The sequence below is a fragment of the Saccoglossus kowalevskii genome, chromosome 16 (assembly GCF_978046115.1).
Source record: "Saccoglossus kowalevskii chromosome 16, keSacKowa6.1, whole genome shotgun sequence".
In the NCBI taxonomy this organism is placed as follows: domain Eukaryota; kingdom Metazoa; phylum Hemichordata; class Enteropneusta; family Harrimaniidae; genus Saccoglossus; species Saccoglossus kowalevskii.
This window is the reverse complement of record NC_140656.1, coordinates 32,414,866-32,436,431: the sequence shown is the minus strand read 5'-3', so window position 1 is coordinate 32,436,431 and position 21,566 is coordinate 32,414,866. Positions and strand designations below refer to the sequence as shown.

Genomic DNA, 21,566 nt, shown 5'->3' with positions numbered 1-21,566 from the left:
TTTCTTGCTGGCATCTGATTGGCAACGAACACGTCTTCATAGCTTCTGTCGAATCAACGAGCTTCCCAAGAAATGATGCTGAATTTACAATGATATTATTATAGTATGTGCATGGTAATTCAGGTAAATCTCTGATCATGTTGTCATCGAGCAATGTGGCCGCGCCATCACGCCGATCACTTTTGTTTTATCAGTCGACCCAGTTTGTTTGTCTCGATCGCGAAATGTTGACATGTCCGGTCTCTGTCTTACCGCCAATGTTGCTCATATGCAACTGTGGCTGGTGTGTTTAGTTTGTGGTAAAACATGGGCAACTCCGTCATGAAGAATCACGGTAAACCAATATGTTATTACGAAGATACAGCACTTAAAGCATATAAGACGTGGTCTTGGGAATTGAATATGCGTCCATGTTGTCGATATAATCGATATTGACTTTCCGCCTCTACAATCCCGAAAAAAAAAAATCCTTCCCTCTTGACCCAGTCCCTAGTTGTAGAGCTTTAGCGCGATGCTAGTTTTATATAATGTTGTAACATTATTGAGTTACAATACATTGCTTATGTTTTTTTATGATTTTTTATTTTTTGTTTTATTTTCAGGGTCAAAATCGTCATCGTCAAGTAAAGCTGTATTTCAGGTGGGTATATTTATATTACCCTACCTTTGGGTAAATGGATTGTGTGAACCATGGTCATCTCACCATAAATTAAATTAATTTCATAGATCTCAAAGGTTAATTTCTTTAATTGTTTATTGTCATTTTTGTCACCAATCTTATGTAGCTATGTGCAGGGGTACCATAGAGAGGACACTCAAGATGTGAAAATAAAATAAAATTTTGAGCGAGAACTGCTTTTTCTTCATTTTCTTCATTTTATAAGTGAAAGAATTAAAATACTACTAGGCATAAAAAATACACCAGGAGTCAATGTTGGGTACATAATACCCTCCAAAAATTTTCAAATATTTGTTTCTACTGATTTATAAAATGAAACTTTTATCCTGTAATTTTATTAATTGTACATTTGAAATTATAAACAATTATTATACATCTGTCACCGTAACGCCATAGGTTACAGCGTGCCGTAATTTTGCGGTATTTTACGGGGTATTTTCATCCTACCATATTAGGAAATGCGAATTCCAAATATGGAATTATTATGCGTGTAAGCGTCCTCTAATAATAAAAACAAACATGGCTTCCACCAGAATTTAACCGGACTCCATACAAAGAAGTTCGCTGATTCTGTTCTGAACTTTTTAGATTTCGGCATTCCCATGATGTATCCTTGGTAGGAAAAGATGTATAATAATAAGGTTATTGCAAAGATATTTCAAAGTATGCACTCAGACAGTACGCTGTCGCATCGACCTCCGCTGCATGTCGGTCGATACTGCCTCTACGCGTCGGTCGATACTGCCGCTGTACTGTCTTCGTGCATACTTTGAGGTATCTTCGTAATAACCTCATATTATTACATGTAATAATTATTAATGAGTCATGATATTACTAGAATAGAGACCAAGATAAGTCCTTCAGAAAAAAGGCTGTATATTGTACAAATCCTAATTATTTATGTAATTTTAATCTTTTACAACTACAAAGTAATGTAGAAATATTATTCTGGAAAACTGTATGTTAAATTTTTTTTAATGGGTAGCAACTTTGCAAATTGTCAGTGATATTATCATGATTGCAGTATTATCTCCTGTTGATGCCTGTGCATGACAAGTAATTTTGATAGATTTTGTTACAATCCAGGAAGATTCATGAAAGTTCTTGGAAATTACTGATACTTTGTGTGTAAATTGTTTATGACTATACATGTCATAGGGAGAAACGAAAGTCCCAGAACATATTTTTGCAATTGATTTACGCTCATATTTTTAATGCCTATTCATGAAGGGAAAGGTATTTTAGGGGGAAATATCTGTTCTTCTGTCATTGTATGTGGCGTAAATGTTTTTCTTGTAGTAATAACTAAAAAAAAACAGGTTTTATTCGTTCTTTCTTGGATATTTTATTACCCAATTATGACATATGTTTTGTATATATATCTTGTTCTTTTCTTGTGATTAACAATTACTCCATCAATTTTTATTTCAATATTTGATTATAACAAAATGTTCACCAAGTTCAATTGTGGTGTGATTAGCATGTATTTTATTTAAGATATGGGTTGAAATTTGTAAGACATAATGCACAGAATGAAGACATTAATCATGAGTACCAGGTGTTACTCTCCAAGATCCTTTATCAGATAGTCCAGTTACCTGATGACGTGTTATTTTCATTATGTAATATAAATCAATTTTTCCACTAAAAAAATTGACAAGAATACCAGTAATAGCTCATCCCATCAAAACACTGGCCAGTAATTTTCTCTCCAAGTTTTGCTTAGATATATTGCTGTATTATTTAATTTTATAAATTCTAGCTGTATTACTTTATAAGAGACACTGAGGTTAATTGAGTACATGAAGTATTAATTTAGAAACATGAATATTCTTTTTTATGTAATATCGGTAACTGATGACCTCATTGTTCTTGTTTATTTTTGATCAGAAATGATACCAGTATATTCACATTACTCTTATTACACACGCGTATTACTGTGTATTTTTGTATATTTTCACTGGTTCACTTCAATTTATTTCAATTTCAATGCTGAAAACTCCTCGAAAGGAATTACAATTTATTTACTGTTAACAGTTAAGTTCATTATTGAGGTCACAATCTGTTTGTTTCATTTAATAATAACTTTATTACACAACTGCACCATCAGTGGGTGCTGTATGGTAAGGATACAGATCAGAAAAAACAAACACAAATAAACAACAACAAAAGTTTCAAAATTACAAACAAATCAAAGGGTATATATAAAATATGCATTACAATTAGGTTTTATAAATTGTATTTTTTAAGTATTTTGCAAGTGCAGTACTACTATTTATGATGCAAGTGAATATTAAATTTCGGTTAGTTGTACTACACATTTCTAATTTACAGTCTTCTAAGAGAGTATTTCTTTCTTGAGTGAAGAAATAACAGTCAAGGATGAAATGTTCTTCATCTTCTACAGTACCTGTGTTGCATTTTTTACACAATCTGTAATTTGTCTCCATTCTTGGAAATTTTCTCCTGCCCAATTCAATTTCCAAATTATGGTCACTAAGTCTAAACTTGGTAACCATTCTTCTCAAATTGAAGTCCTGAATTTCTGTTAAATATCCTTCAAATTCATATTTCATTTTAAACAATTTTTTAAAAATGAAATGATAAACAAACTTGAAACTTGTGATAAAACAGATCAGAATGAGTACTGGTCATTATTAAAACAACTACGTTGTCAACGAAACAGTCTTAATCCTGACTATAAATAGCGATGAATGGCTAGGTCATTTCAGAAAATTATATAACAATAATAACACTAATACTGTTTTTAAGCAATCACTAAAATTATTAGAAGATACAAAATTATCTAACCATGAGTTAAACAATGTTATTTCATATAATGAAATTAAAAAGGCTATTAAAAATTTGAAAAACAAAAAATCAACAGCAGAAGACAGTATTTCAAATGAAATGTTAAAAACAAAAAATAGTCTGTTAATTCCATGTATACAAAAATTATTCAATTTTATTTTGGAGAGTGGCACGTATCCAACAAGTTGGAAATCCACCATCTTAGTACCAATACACAAATCAGGTGATAGATCGAACCCATCCAATTATAGAGCAATTGCTATATCCAGCTGTCTATCAAAATTATTCACAGGCATACAAACCACTTGGAGAAAAACAAATTAATGAATGAGGTACAATTTGGATTTTGAAAAAACAGACGCACAAGTGATGCAATTTTTCTTCTGAAGACAGCAGTGGAAAAAACTGTATGGAAAAAAAGAAACTGGTGCTAAATGTAAAAGAATATACAGCTGTTTTGTAGACTTAAAAAAAGCATTTGACAGTGTCTCAAGAGATGCTTTATTTCTAAAATTACAAAAAACTGGCATAAATGGCAATTTCTACAACATAATAAAATCAATGTACACTGATCATGAATATAAAGTAAAGCTAAACAGTGGTATCACAGAGGGATTTCATCCAACAAGTGGTGTCAAACAAGGGTGCAACATCTCACCAACGCTTTTTAACATTTTCATGAATGACCTCCCTGGTATATTCGGTGAGAATGTAGATAAACCAATCAATGAATCATGATTGACACTTTTCCTTGAAATTGCACTCAGTATGCGGATGACCTGGCAATTATTTCGGAGTTCGCGGACGGTCTACAAAACTGTCTGAACAAACTAAATGATTATTGTACAAAATGGTACTTAAATGTTAATGTTAGAAAAACTAAAGTGATGATATTTAACAACAGTAATCGTTTAATAAAAAATATGAATTTCAAAATAAATAATGAAGAGATAACATCTGTTAAGGAGTTTTGTTATTTAGGAACCATTTTCACACCAAATGGTATATTTAAAATAAATCAGTCAAACCTAAAAAATAAAGCTATGAAAGCTTTATTTAGTATACGTCACACTATACTAAATCATAAAATGATCTCTACAAAACTAAGCCTTAAACTTTTCGAGGAGGAGAGCCTCCCAAAACACTAGACAGAATCCTTGAATTGAATTCTTATTCATTATAAATATCTAGAACTTTGTTCAATTGCAAAATGGATGTACTTGTAACTAATGTTTTTATTCTAATTGTGCTGTTTGTAATCTGTAAAACTAAAAACCAGAGGAACTACAGGATAAGCACAGTCCATAATATGTCAAACTAGTTCTGCAAATGAGAACAGAATCAGCGATACAGCAGCACATTATTATGTGTGGTGTGTGTTTTTTCCTCTCCATCTTTATAGATTTTTGGTAGAATAAATATTTGTTGTAATGATGTGTTACGCTTTCCGATATCACAATTGCATTTAACAATATTGATCAAAGGTGCAGACGACTTTATAAAAATAGTTACACTTTATTCCAACAACAAAAATGAACCAAAATGTGTTGTATTTCTTCTTTTTCTTCAGGATTTTTTTTTAGGCTTGGGAAGGTTCTTTCTAATTATCAATCTAATAATAATATTAATATTATTTATTAACTCATAGTATCTCCCGGAAAAGATAAAATGATTATGCATCATAAAACAAATAAAAGAAGAAAGAAAAACAACAACAAAACACTATTAATGCTCCAAACCCATTCAAGACAAGTCTTAATGGTCTTAATGAACTGAGCTATGGGAAGTGACATATGTTTGTTGCTTATAATGAATGATGGAAATGAACCAGACAAACATGTCATTACCAGCCTTGATCATGTTAAGTCTGTAGCAGAGAATCTCTGTCAATTTATTCATAGCTTTGTTTTTTATAAACTACATTTACACTATGAGATGAGAACTAATTTAGCTATTTTACACCGAATCAAAAAATGTTTTCGGAACTCGCTAGAAAGGGATGACTGCAATGGCAAAAAAATTACAAAGAACAAATTGCATGAAACATACAATGTCGATAGTGTATGTGGTTTCTGGATACATGTGTAATTATAAAAAAAGTGTGCAACCAAACACAACAGCGATGAACATCAATGGCATGATAACAACAAATTTAGTAACTGTCAAGATATGTAAGAATATAATTACACATCCTTGTTGACACATGTGTATTATTTCACTCTTATTAAAACTTTCACATTTTCACAAATGAACAAATTTGTGCTGGAAGCCTTCACCACAGTCAATCTGTGCATTCACTAAATTAAAAAATTATTTCAGGAGAAAATCATGTAGCCAAACAATCATAGTTCTGATTTAGTTTACCGTACTTAACAAACACTGATTATGTTGTTGTATAAATAACACCCGATCAGGTTGATAATTGTTTAGTCATCACAGTTCATCGTCTAATGATGTCATGACAGAGGTAGGACTGTACAAAGGCTGGTAAATGTCAAAATGTCTTCACATACAACACACCATATCAGCAGCTGTGCTCAGTTTGTTTTCACACATACCGGGTAATACATCTCTGACATCAATGTGAATTCATAAATGCACACATGCTTTGGTTTGTTGAAATAAACACTTTGAGTGTGTATTTTTCTTGTTAGGCAGCTGTACTGCCCCCAGTGGGTGAGGAGTTAATTAGCATATTAAAGGTGTATTAGGCTGAGAAAAAAAATATCTATGTTTTTCGTTTTCGCGCGCATCATTTTGAACTATGTGCCTCAGACGTTTTTCCTTCTAAAGCATTCCAAAATGCACTTGTACTCGCACTTGTATTCAATTGTACTCAAATTTCCCCCATTTTAGCTCATTCAAAAAATCAAAACAGTAGTTACATCATTCACAAGTCATGTGTGTTAGTACCTGACTAATTTATTTTTTATCTGGAAATACTCCATGTTCGCTTGAACGCAACATATGCTATGAAATCTCATTAACTTTTTAATAGAGTTTTAAAAAAGTAGGACAACTTGAAATACCCTGATTTTTTCTAAAGTAGTCCACAGAGAGACGTCAGTTTCATGTGCAATTCAATAGATTTGTTCATGCCCGAAGCTTCTGAATCTATACGAATTCTCAGCACTTTTTGTGAACAATTTCTGATCCAGATATCTTCAGTTGCGAATAATTGTTGCTTTTGGTGTACGACACGTACTTCATTCATCAAAAGCTACAAAGAAAATATATCGGGTAATATAGCATTAAGCCTTTATGTAGTGGAATCCCACAGAATTTTATGGTTCTCTTTATCCCGTGAATCTTAAATCAAGTGAAACGCTAAAACTGTCATACTGTACATATAAATACTCAGGTTGTGTGCTATAAAAACGCACCAATCTTTTCTTGCCTCAAGGGGTATTCTTACTGAATTTAAATCTACTGAACATGTATGCAATGCATTATGGGAAAGTACTGTAAAATAACTAATTTTTCACTGGGTTTAAATTTCACTGATTTACCATTTCAGGCATATTCAGTGGGTTTTAAATTCACGGTTTGGTCATCTAGATAATGTGTTCTATGCTAAATTTTACATATTCACTGTGTTTTAATTTAGCGCATTTTTCCAGTCAGCGAAATAAGCTAAATTAAAACCCAGTGAATAATTACCCCCTTTACAGTAATTCTTGGATTGGATATCATGGATAAGGTTTCTTATCAATAACAATATAATAATATTTTAGCAATTGTTATCTAGTAAAGTTTGTTGATAATATGAAACACTTTTACCGAACCAATACAGACTATAATAAAATAACAATTTTGAAGAAAAATTCAGATTCTTGTCTCTGGAAAATTTGTTGGTGATTTCGCAGTGTGTTGTCATTTTCTGTTTCTTAATGGCCCATATAAAAACAAAAACACAATTGTCACAGGGAAATTATTGTGTAAGTTTCGTCCAAAATAAACTTTTAAAAATTGTTGCTTTAGTCATGTATGTCAAGTGCAGCCCAACATTGGAATGATTTGACCTCCATTTAGACCTGTTATATGTAGTCCTTTCTTAGTGATGATACTTGTCAGGTCAAAATACCTTTTTTAGCATTCTAGACATGTCTGTTAAAATGGTGATGGCACTGCCTAAATATTATAAATGAGTCATACTGGTAATAAAGGTCAAGTTCATTTCTATATTGTAATTAGATAAGTCATGCATTCATGCAATAGACTGTAACCTTTGACCTGAAATAATAATATTTTTCATATTTTTTTCATATAAATTGTCACTAGTTGAATATTTCTCTGATTTCTTGAAGACGCCAGTGACATTCACAAAATGTTGTCTTCATAAACATTCTCCATTATCAACTCAAGCCTTGACGGAGAAGATTTTTTGATTCACCATAGATGTATTTTTATATTTTGATAAATATGTACTGCATAAATATTATAATTTTTACAAGAGACTGTACTGTAATTTTCTGTATTGGAAAATGACAAAGGTGAATCTATGAACAAAATACTGAAACATATTTTAATGATTTGCCGTAAAATAAATATGTGCTTCTGATAGAGCAAATATGGTACTTGTTTTTAAAAAGTGAATGTCACTGTATTTGTTCTATAAATTGATGTAAAAATAGTCTGATTGACTCTAATCTCTAAATGTCATAAACACATGCTATGTGTTTGCTGTATGTGTTAATAACGTTAGTCTATGAATAATACAGTACTATAAATGCCGTCAACAATATACTGACATAATATGTAGATAGTCATAAAATAAATGAATATTTTAAGTATTCTTGTCACATATAAAATTAGATTGACTGTAATTCATCTCCGTAATAACTATTATTTATTATTAGTATTTGTCTTGGTTTTTATATGTAGTATTTTATGTTCCAAAAACATGTATTTTTTATTTCACTTTCAAACATAAACCGTTAATTTAGATTCATTCTCTTTGAATTCTCTTAAGAATTGCTTCTTATTTTGAGTCTATTGACAGCGTGATTCTAACTCAATTCAAAAACACTGCATGATATAGCATACATATGAATGTCAATTTGTTTTGTGAAGTCACTGGCAGGGGACATGTGACATTTAGAATGTCCGTCTCCCATGTGCAAAGTACATTTAAGGTATGCATCAAATTTGCTCTGTCAGTGTGCGTGTCAGTGTTTTTTTCTACAACATCTCATCTGATGCATATATTTAAATTTGCATTATAATTAGTTAATTGTAAGAAACACTTTGAATTTGAATGAAATTTGTTACACGGGTGATTTGGGAAATCTGCATATAATATGAGGTTATTACGAGGATACCTCAAAGTATGCACAAAGACTGACGCAAAGCGGAGGTCAATGCAACGGTGTACTGCCTGAGTGCATACCGATACTTTGAGGTATCCCTGTAATAACCTAATTATTATACATTTTTTCCTTCCAAGGATACATCATGGGAATGCTGAAATTCAAAATGATCGAAACAGAATCAGCAAACTTTGTGTGGAGTCCGGTCAAATCCTGGTGGCAGCCATGTTTGTTTTCATTATTAGAGGACGTTTACGTGTGTAATAATTCCATATTTGGAATTCGCATTTCCTAATATGGTAGGATGAAAATACCCCGTAAAATACCACACAATTACAACATGCTGTAACTTATGGCGTTATGGTGACCGATATAATAAACAGTAGTTATATTTGAATTCCATGCATATAAGTTAAATAATTTACATAATTGTGAAATATACTATATTTTTAGTTCCTGTGTGCAGAGCACAAACATTGTCTGTTTGTGTAGTTTGATTGAAATGAAAGTTTGTACAAATGTGATTAGTAAACTTTAATTAAATGCTCAATAATAACAGGCTAATAAAATACAAAAATAGCTGTGTGTGATTTTCAGTACAAAAATATGAGTGTAAAATGAATGAGAGAAAGGTAGTTACCAGTATTTTTCAAAGCTGAATTATATATGAATTATTTTTTTTAATGATTTAAAAAAAATGTTAAGTTAATCATGTTGGAATTTAATAATTATCCTAAATTTGATTAGTATTTTATTTTTAATAATTTGTAATATTACATCCATATATCATTTGAAAAGACAATTAGCAATTATATGTTTTCTGCATATGTGTAAAATATGCAGCGATTTCAGAATTGCATCTGAGTCATACATGTACATATACTGTGTTGATTTATCATTCTGACATTATACAATGTTCAGGTCAGCTGTTATGTTCTCATATATATTATAATAGTAGTACTGGTACTGTAGATGCATTCATCAAGTTAAATCCTAATCTTAGTTTGAAGGTGGTGCAGTATATTAATAACTACTGTCTAGTATTAATTTAAAGGCTCATTCCATTTAAGTTTAAAGGCTCAATCCATTTCTCATAATAAATGTAGAATGTCTGTAAGAGAAAACAAATTAGAATATTTTCAACAAATCACAGGCCTTTAACAAGTATCTAATTTTTAGCTCCGCTGTCGACTTTGTCGAGTGGAGGTCGAGCGGAGCTTATCATATGAGTGATTGCCCGTCGTCGTCCGTGTCAATGTTTTACTTTTTCGACTTCTTCTTGAAAACTACATGCCTGAATGCTTTGATACTTGGTGTATATACCTTGGGTAGACCTCTCTCAGATTTGTTCATTTCATGATCATATCTTTAATTCTCTAATTTTGGTGAATATTTTTGGTAAAAAGTGATATTTTTGACTTCTTGTTAAAAACCGCAAGTCCAATTGCTTTGATATTACATGTATAGGTACTACATGTGGATCTCTCTCAGATTTGTTCATTTTGTAATGATATCTTTAGTTCTCTAATTTTGGTGAATATTTTTGTCATTTTTGGTAAAAAGTGATATTTTCGACTTCTTGTTAAAAACCGCAAGTCCAATTGCTTTGATATTACATATATAGGTACTACATGTGGATCTCTCTCAGATTTGTTCATTTTGTAATGATATCTTTAGTTCTCTAATTTTAATGAATATTTTTGTCATTTTTGGTAAAAAGTGATATTTTCAACTTCTTGTTAAAAACCGCAAGCCCAATTGCTTTGATATTACATATATAGGTACTACCGTACATGTGGACTTCTCTCAGATTTGTTCATTTTGTAATGATATCTTTAATTCTCTAATTTTGGTGAATATTTTTGTCATTTTTGGTAAAAAGTGATATTTTCAACTTCTTGTTAAAAACCACAAGTCCAATTGCTTTGATATTACATATATAGGTACTACATGTGGACCACTCTCAAATTTGTTTATTTTGTAATGATATCGTCAATTCTCTAATTTTGGTGAATATTTTTGTCATTTTTGGTAAAAAGTGATATTTTCGACTTCTTGTTAAAAACCGCAAGTCCAATTGCTTTGATATTACATATATAGGTACTACATGTGGACCTCTCTTAGATTTATTCATTTTGTAATGATATCTTTAATTCTCTAATTTTGGTGAATATTTTTGTCATTTTTGGTAAAAAATGATATTTTCTTCTTGTTAAAAACCACAATCATTTATGGTGAAAAATGATATTTTTGAATTCTTGTTGAAAACAGCAAGTCCCATTGCATTGATACTATGCATATTGTTCATTTTCTAATGATATCTTCTGTTCTTTAATTGAAATGTGCATTGCTAACAGCGGAGCTATCTCAGCCGAGAGGCTGCTTGTTTTAGTTACAAATAATGTTAGAATAGTACTCTTAATTGTTATTGGTGGAAAGTTGTGCATGAATTATTTGCATATTAATTAGCATATTTTAGCGTATTTTGAAAGTTTGCTGGTCTAATGGCAATTTTTCCCCAAAAACCTTTTAACCTTTTCATTTCATTCAACCTTGGTATAGATATCACTTATGGTGCGTTACTGATGCACATCGTTTTGTTATGTGATTCATTTTAAAAGCTCACTAGTGAACATTTTGTTTTTTCTTCTACCCATTTCTCCACTGAATTTATTTCACTTTGGTACAAAGTCACATAATGAATAATGAATCTTTTTGATGAAATTTCATTGTCTAAAAACCATTTTTGTCTATAAAAAATAAATTTTGGACCAAATTGAATCCAAATTTTTTTTTAAAAATGTAAAACATTGTGTGGGTTTTATTTTTGTGTAAGTTAACAAAAAATTGCCTTGACACACAAAGGGTTAATGATTGTAACACTGAACTTTATCTAGATTGGTCTAGAAATAACCCAGCCCTAAAATTGTGTAAGCCATAACCAGTTTACTCTACTAGTTGATTGTTTAGAGTGTGCTCTGTGTGTGATTTTATTTCATTCAAGGATGTTCTATTTCATGCTTGTTGAAAACTGAAATTAAGCAGGAAATTTTAAACTTCAAACATAAATGATTTTTTATTTTCATTATGTGTTAATTTCTGCTGTTCCAAATATTGAATTATTTATGACATTAATATTTCACTCACTAAACAATATTTCACTAGAATATGTGATTAAAAAGCAACTTGAATCATAAAAAGAAGTATCAAGTTCCTTGTATAAACACTTGTGTTACAATGAACAGAATGTTATTTTATTCAAAATCAGCTAGTAAGGCATCATATTATGCAGATCTGTGCTGAGACGGTGCATCCTGTCATGACCTAACATATTGTAGGTATGTCAGAAATGACTAGTAAGCATTTACTTTGTTAAAGGTGAAGTGTACAGACACAATTTATGACAACTCTCTTTTATAGCTCTAAAGTTAAATATTTTCTCCAGTGGGCGTTAGCCGGCGAGCCAAGTACAAAACTGTTGGTTGCCAAAACTTATCATGTTTCAGAAATACATAAAACACTGCACAGATGTGATGTACCTAGTAATTTTCTCACCTGATATTGGGTCACTATGGCGGATATCAAAATATATGTGCTCTGTGTGTTAAATTAGGAGTAGAAGTGTGCCATAATAAGCCAGTCATATATATAAATGAATTATTTAATCTTCATGATAATCAAAGTGTTTGCAATGTGAAGGGTTGATTTCACCTATCAGGCTAACAGGTTACCAAAGTTGTTGAATGTCTTTGGTGATTCTTTGAAAAGAACAGTAACAGTATACGCCTGCCCTCTATGGTGTAGTTCAGTTTGAATCCTTGACAACTGTAGAGGGCGGTATTCAGTAACTGGTGATTGTTTCTAAGCAGAAGTGTTCACTGTTTTTTAACCATGGAACCAAGTTTGTCAATCAAAAGTTGAGGCAATTGAACCATGTGAATTTACAGTGTTTGAGTACACAAATTTAAATTCTAAATATTAAATTTAAAATATTGATCTGGGCATTATCCCCACTATGTCATCCAGTGATTTTGCAACTTTGATTTTTATGCTACCTCTAACCTTTCACTAGTCACATTTAAGATTTGTTTTTGACAAATTATGTAACTTTTTCCACTAATAGCTAAAGAAAATTCCAAATTAAGAGTTATTTAAAAACATGTCATCATTCACAAAAATGTAAACTAATTGTCAGTAAAACTTATTGTTTAAAATGAAGTGTTTTAATCTGGTAAATGTTGTGATCTTTCAGAATGGTACTTTCATCCTGTTTGTCAAGCTGTTTGGTAATTGGCTATGAATTACATTATGTAAGTTGGTAAAGAAAAATAATGTTGTATTAGCCGCGATGGATAAAAATGTCTTTAGCTTTAGTGAATTCTGGGGAAAAAAATTCTGAGTTAATCCCTTGTATCTTATTTGATTTCACTTAATGAGAGTAATTAATACCTGGATAACGTCCAGAAAAAATATTAAAATCTTTCTGGTCATTTAAAAACATGCACATAAAATAGTGACACATTTTAGAATATATGCACAGAAATTATAACCACTTTCCTTTCTCATAATTATCTCTCTTCATTTTGTACTTGTTAGATTCCTTTGTTTTATACTGAAGCAAAAAAAATATTATGCATATTTGTAATGATGTCAATTTGCTTTAACATGGATAGTTTATTGTGGTCCACTCATTGATAAATTAGATAATTGGCTGTACTGCGGGAGATATTAACTTCCGTCTGTCTCGCTTATTTAGAACTCGTTCTTCAAATATATGACTTTGACATTACCATAGCAACTGTTATGTCATTATCTCATTAAACAGCTACTGGATGCTTGGCAACAGTCTCATCTAAGAGAGGAATGTAAGCCTTTCATGGCTTGATAACATTTTTTTTTCTCTTGATTAAAAGAATATATTAGTCTGGAAATATTTATCGGATATATTAATGTTGAATCTTGAGTGACAAGTCGTTGTAAGTATGTATTTTTTATTATTATTTATCAGGTACATCTACAGATGTTTCAACTGATTACAAAATGTCTTATCCCAGCATTGCCTTTTGATAAACTAAAATTCTAAATGAACAGATCTGAAAAACCATGATTTGGTATCCACTTATCGCAGATCTTCAGAATATTGTCAGTCAGTTTGTTATTTCTTTTAGAAGATTCTTCATTTAGCCATTCATAAACACAGTAATGTTACAAGGATATTGTACTGTCTCTGTAAAATTGAAATAATTATTAACTATTGTGTATTACCCTTTATGTATATTATGTATTATTAACAACTACTATTCTTAAGACTACTTGAAAGCCTCCACGCAGTCACTGGTTGTCAATATTTTATTGTATTGAGAAAGCTCTACCAAGCAATGTGTTAATTACTCATTAACCACTTAAATGCACATGGACCAAATGGTTATAACTTTTCATCCCGTACAGTTCTTAACTTTGACATTCCATACTTTAATATCATGAAACCGATGACATGCAAGATTATTTAGTGATTTTCTAAAAAATATTTGTTTGTGGTTTTAATATCTAATAGTTGCATATAAACGTTTATAATTGAGACCATTTTCTAAGTTATATAAGTTTGTGACAGTATTGAATGATAAATATAAAAACATGTGACTTAGAAGAATTAACTATTTCATCCAAATGTGACCATTTCCATAAGCTACACAAATCATTAGAAATAAAATTAGCAATTTATATAATGTTATTTCTACTATCCACATTTAATTCAATTAAAATGCAAGCCTACATGGATTTGCTATTTAATTAAGTTTAATTAAATTGCAACCCTATATAGAATTGCTTTATAATCAACCATAACCCAAATTATAATCACAGTTTATTGGTTACAGGTCGTGACCAAAATTTTGAAAAAAATAACATTGATGCTCTGAGGGTTAATACTATTCTGGAAGAATAATTAATTTCTATTTTATGATGTAAGTTGAATTCATTACTCCAGCCTCTTAAATTTATCATAGTTATAGTATCAATTATATAAATCTTAGCAAAATAAAACATAGTGAAGCTGTAGTGTGTATGGTAAACCTTTGATTGTGACTTGAATGATGAACAGTCATGTGACACTAACTGTAAATGTTATCGTTATTTGATAGGACATATCTCAATAAATTGTGGGAAATATGCATTATTAACTGAAAGTACATGTAGATATGTGACTCTGTTATCACATTAAATGATTAGACATGTTTGTATTAATGTGAACACTTGCCAAATCTTTACAGAAAATATTGTACCCTGGTACTTAAATATCTCCATGCACATTTAAATTATATCAGTTGAGAGAAAACTTAATAAAAACAACTTGAATTTACCTGTACCTGTACCTAAACCATTTTATTTACACTGTTGTCACTATGTGTATTTTTATAATATATATTGATATTTAATTTTGAGACCCAAAAGTTTTCATTTGAAATTAGTCTCATTCATATTCTAATAAAATGATTGGATTGTCCAGGCATTCCCCATTCCTCAAAATGCTTGTGCAGCAATCAGACAGTACTGCGTACATCACTGCATGAGCTGATACAATGATGATAGCTAATATTTGTGTACATGCCATAGTTGACTTCAGTGTAGAAGTATGCTTTATTTTCTTATAGCTACATTGTAACTTACCAGGTAATAGCACAATTATAGCTTAATAGTGAAAATACGAGGCTGTCTGTGAAAATACGAGGCTGTCTGCTAAAATGACATACGTTTAGTTTTACAGCTGTTGGAACCTTTTAAAAACATATGAAAAGCCATAGGGTAAAAATATGATTCTTGATGCACCTGCAATTCTCAAATTTCACTGAACTGACAATTTCTTTATTGTGTACAACCTGATCTGCTCATGTGCAATGAATGATATCCTTTTCAAAAACAAGAAAAATGTCATTATAGTCTGTTAGACATCAATTAACTTATTTTTTGTAAATGTCACATCTTCCTTTAAAAGGTTGTTGAATGTTTGGATCCACTCATTGCCATGGTAACAGAGAAGAGCTTGAGGGGATAATGTGTCTGTTCTACCTAACTGCAAGCCGACCACATTCTCGATAGTTACGCGTATCTAACTAGTGCCTTACTGCATATATCTACAGAAGTGACTTTTTTTCACATTGGCTGCTTTCTTTGTTGTCTTTGCTTTCAAACTTCACACAATGAATGGCATGTTTGTACCCAACCACTTGAGGTCAAAGTTCAGATCTAACTATTATATTCAAGGGGTTGTCTCCTCTTGTTGTTTTTGATACTGGTGTAAATTTGTTTCAAATAAAAGAAAAACTATTGTTTTTGACATTTAACTCTTTGGTTTTGTTGTACTCTTTGGTTTTGTAGTTTTATTACACTAATAATAAATTCAGACAACTTTTAATGTAGATCTATCATTAAATTTTCATGACTAGTGTTAAAAGTTGACAACTTTCAGCCCATCTAAATTTCATGAAAGACACATTTTTGTTATCACAGTGAAATTATCAATCATTTTAAAATGTTATGAATTTTCCCTGAATCATATGTTTAACCTCTAACTTGATGTGATTTGCAGATAATCTAAATGACAATTTTGTCTTTTTATAATTACATATTAATTGTTCGGCTTTATCCAGGTATACTGTAAAATACTTTATTTTAGCTGGAATAAATTTTCACTGAAAAGACTTTTTGGGTGTTTTGTATGGAATTTATTTTCACTGATTTTTGAGGAGTTGAATGTAAAATATAGGAAAAAAAGTATATCCACTGGATTTTATTATAACTGAATTATTCCTTCAGCGAAAATAGCGAAAATTAATTCCAAGCGAAAATAAAGTACTGTAAAATGACTAATTTTCACTGGGTTTAAATTTCACTGATTTACCATTTCAGGCATATTCAGTGGGTTTTAAATTCACGGTTTCGTCATTTAGATAATGTGTTCTATGCTAAATTTTACATATTCACTGTGTTTTAATTTAGCGCATTTTTCCAGTCAGCGAAATAAGCTAAATTAAAACCCAGTGAATAATTACCCCCTTTACAGTATTTTACAGTACACTGTGCTTGTGCTCTTTATGATTTAACCTATCTTCCCTTGTTAATAAAATGGTTGAGTCCATTTAAGTTGGATATATAAATTGACTGTGTGTGTACAGTGCATGTTGGTGTCCAGGTCAGCTGAAATGTTTTCATATTTACTGTGTATTGTTAACCACTTGGACTTTCTGCACACCTCTGAAATACCTTAGTAAGTAATGACTCAAACATATTACAAAAATTAGATTCATTTCTTGATCCTGTCAACTGTATGCCATTATAGTGGTGTAGATACAAAAATGTACATCTAAGTTACGGGCATGTGATTTTTTTTTTAAATTATTAATTTTATCATCAATTATATGTTTAAGAATATTCAAGCAAATTACATAATTTACTTTTGAGATAACCTAATTGGAATTTATATTATAATGACAAAAGTCAGCAGTCACATTCTACATATAAATCTTGTAATATCCTGTCTGTCTGTATATTTATATAGCAAAAGCATGTCACTTCCTTGTAATCTACGACTTGCCTAGTTTTAAAACTGCAAAACGTGTTGTTTTTGTTTTGTTTTAATTATTAGCCAATCTAACCAATGTGAAAATGTTAAAAAGTTTGTTTGGAATAATTAACAGTAATAATGTGTTAATTATTGCATTGAAATGTTACGTTCTCACTTACATTTTTAATTAACTTTCAAATAACTATTTATTATTGGTAGTATCTGTTAGAAAACAGTCGTCACACCTGCCATGCTTACTATGGGTCACATACGATGTACATTTGTCTGCATGCAATGTTGTTTAGTCCACTGTGGTACTTTATATACAAGAAGTATAAATGGTAAATTCTACTACACTAATATCACATTACAAGTGTATTGTGAAAATATAATCAAAACACAATTCAATTAATATATATGAGCATTATTAACTTTTTTATATATGTACAACTTCATGCTGTGGAAGACTAAAACAATGTCACATTAATTTGCACTGAATCACAAACAATGATGACATCATTTGCAATGAAACACAAATAATGATGACATCATTTGCAATGAAACACAAATAATGATGACATCATTTTCATAGAAACAAAATTAGTGATTTGTACTGAATCACAAACTGAAATGATGAAGAACATAATCTCGTTGATTTTGCTTTCACCCTTGAGATGGTCCAAATATTTGCATGTGATGTTATTATACAATCTGAACTGCTGGTGAAATGGACATCAATATTGTATACTATTGTTGAGGTATTGGCGAGACTTCAGAGCATGCATAGGCATATTGTAAAGGTATTGGCCAGACTTCAGAGCATGCATGCACAGGCATATTGTAGAGGTATTGACTAGACTTCATAACATGCATAGGCATATTGTAGAGGTATTGGCTAGACCTCATAGCATGCATAGGCATATTGTGGAGGTATTGGCTAGACCTCATAGCATGCATAGGCATATTGTAGAGGTATTAACTAGACCTCAGAGCATGCATAGGCATATTGTAGAGGTATTGGCTAGACCTCAGAGCATGCATAGGCATATTGGAGAGGTATTGGCTAGACCTCAGAGCGTGCATAGGCATATTGTAGAGGTATTGGCGAGACCTCAGAGCACACATAGGCATATTGTAGAGGTATTGGCTAGACCTCAGAGCATGCATAGGCATATAGTAGAGATATTGGCTAGACCTCAAGGCATGCATAGGCATATTGTAGTGGTATTGGCTAGACCTCAAAGCATGCATAGGCATATTGTAGACGTATTGGCTAGACCTCAGAGCATGCATAGGCATATTGTAGAGGTATTGGCTAGACCTCAAAGCATGCATAGGCATATTGTAGGGGTATTGGCTAGACCTCAGAGCATGCATAGGCATATTGTAGAGGTATTGGCTAGACCTCAGACCATGCATAGGCATATTGTAGAGGTATTGGCTAGACCTCAGAACATGCATAGGCATATTGTAGAGGTATTGGCTAGACCTCAGAACATGCATAGGCATATTGTAGAGGTATTGGCTAGACCTCAGAGCATGCATAGGCATGTTGTAAAGGTATTGGCTAGACCTCAGAGCATGCATAGGCATATTGTAGAGGTATTGGCTAGATCTCAGAGCATGCATATGCATATTGTAGAGGTATTGGCTAGACCTCAGAGCACACATAGGCATATTGTAGAGTATTGGCTAGACCTCAGAGCATGCATAGGCATATTGTAGAGGTATTGGCTCGACCTCATAGCATGCATAGACATATTGTAGAGGTATTGGCTAGACCTCAGAGCATGCATAGGCATATAGCAGAGGTATTGGCTAGACCTCAGAGCATGCATAGGCATATTGTAGAGGTATTGGCTAGACCTCAGAGCATGCATAGGCATATTGTAGAGGTATTGGCTAGATCTCAGAGCATGCATAGGCATATTGTAGAGGTATTGGCTAGACCTCAGAGCACACATAGGCATATTGTAGGGTATTGGCTAGACCTCAGAGCATGCATAGACATATTGTAGAGGTATTGGCTAGACCTCAGAGCATGCATAGGCATATTGTAGAGGTATTGGCTAGACCTCAGAGCATGCATAGGCATATTGTAAAGGTATTGGCTAGACCTCAGAGCATGCATATGCATATTGTAGAGGTATTGGCTAGACCTAAGAGCATGCATAGGCATATTGTAGAGGTATTGGCTAGACCTCAGAGCATGCATAGGCATATTGTAGAGGTATTGGCTAGACCTCAGAGCATGCATAGGCATATTGTAGAGATATTCACTAGACCTCAGAGCATGCATAGGCATATTGTAGAGGTATTGGCTAGACCTCAGAGCATGCATATGCATATTGTAGAGGTATTGGCTAGACCTCAGAGCATGCATAGGCATATTGTAAAGGTTTTGGCTAGACCTCAAAGCATGCATAGGCATATTGTAGGGGTATTGGCTAGACCTCAGAACATTCATAGGTATAGTGTAGAGGTATTGGCTAGACCTCAGAGCATGCATAGGCATATTGTAGGGTATTGGCCAGACTTCATAACATGCATAGGCATATTGTAGAGGTATTGGCTAGACCTCAGAGCATGCATAGGCATATTGTAGAGGTATTGGCTAGATCTCAGAGCATGCATAGGCATATTGTAGAGGTATTGGCTAGACCTCAGAGCATGCATAGGCATATTGTAGAGCTATTGGCTAGACCTCAGAGCATGCTTAGGCATATTGGAGAGGTATTGGCTAGACCTCAGAGCATGCATAGGCATATTGTAGAGCTATTGGCTAGACCTCAGAGCATGCTTAGGCATATTGGAGAGGTATTGGCTAGACCTCAGAGCATGCATAGGCATATTGTAGAGGTATTGGCTAGACCTCAGAGCATGCATAGGCATATTGTAGAGGTATTGGCTAGACCTCATAGCATGCATAGACATATTGTAGAGGTATTGGCTAGACCTCATAGCATGCATAGACATATTGTAGAGGTATTGGCGAGACCTCAGAGCACACATAGGCATATTGTGGAGGTATTGGCTAGACCTCATAGCATGCATAGGCATATTGTAGGGGTATTGGCTAGACCTCAGAGCATGCATAGGCATATTGTAGAGGTATTGGCTAGACCTCAGAGCATACATAGGCATATTGTAGAGGTATTGGCTAGACCTCAGAGCATGCATAGGCATATTGTAGAGGTATTGGCTAGACCTCAGAGCATGCATAGGCATATTGTAGAGATATTGACTAGACCTCAGAGCATGCATAGGCATATTGTAGAGGTATTGGCTAGACCTCAGAGCATGCATATGCATATTGTAGAGGTATTGGCTAGACCTCAGAGCATGCATAGGCATATTGTAGGGGTATTGGCTAGACCTCAAAGCATGCATAGGCATATTGTAGGGGTATTGGCTAGACCTCAGAACATTCATAGGCATAGTGTAGAGGTATTGGCTAGACCTCAGAGCATGCATAGACATATTGTAGGGTATTGACCAGACTTCATAACATGCATAGGCATATTGTAGAAGTATTGGCTAGACCTCAGAGCATGCATAGGCATATTGTAGAGGTATTGGCTAGATCTCAGAGCATGCATAGGCATATTGTAGAGGTATTGGCTAGACCTCAGAGCATGCATAGGCATATTGTAGAGGTATTGGCTAGACCTCAGAGCATGCATAGGCATATTGTAGAGGTATTGGCTAGACCTCAGAGCATGCATAGGCATATTGGAGAGGTATTGGCTAGACCTCAGAGCATGCATAGGCATATTGTAGAGGTATTGGCTAGACCTCAGAGCATGCATAGGCATATTGTAGAGGTATTGGCTAGACCTCATAGCATGCATAGACATATTGTAGAGGTATTGGCTAGACCTCATAGCATGCATAGACATATTGTAGAGGTATTGGCGAGACCTCAGAGCACACATAGGCATATTGTGGAGGTATTGGCTAGACCTCATAGCATGCATAGGCATATTGTAGGGGTATTGGCCAGACCTCAGAGCATGCATAGGCATATTGTAGAGGTATTGGCTAGACCTCAGAGCATACATAGGCATATTGTAGAGGTATTGGCTAGACCTCAGAGCATGCATAGGCATATTGTAGAGGTATTGGCTAGACCTCAGAGCATGCATAGGCATATTGTAGAGATATTGACTAGACCTCAGAGCATGCATAGGCATATTGTAGAGGTATT

General features: G+C 32.9%; 1 long non-coding RNA gene across 1 annotated transcript; it reads left to right on the top strand.

The window, feature by feature from the left end:
- LOC144346428 (uncharacterized) lies at positions 1-16,139 on the top strand. The gene is made up of 3 exons (XR_013419513.1): positions 1-123; positions 603-640; positions 15,791-16,139. It is a non-coding gene; the product is annotated as an uncharacterized LOC144346428 (long non-coding RNA).
- The last annotated feature ends 5,427 nt before the right edge of the window (positions 16,140-21,566 follow it).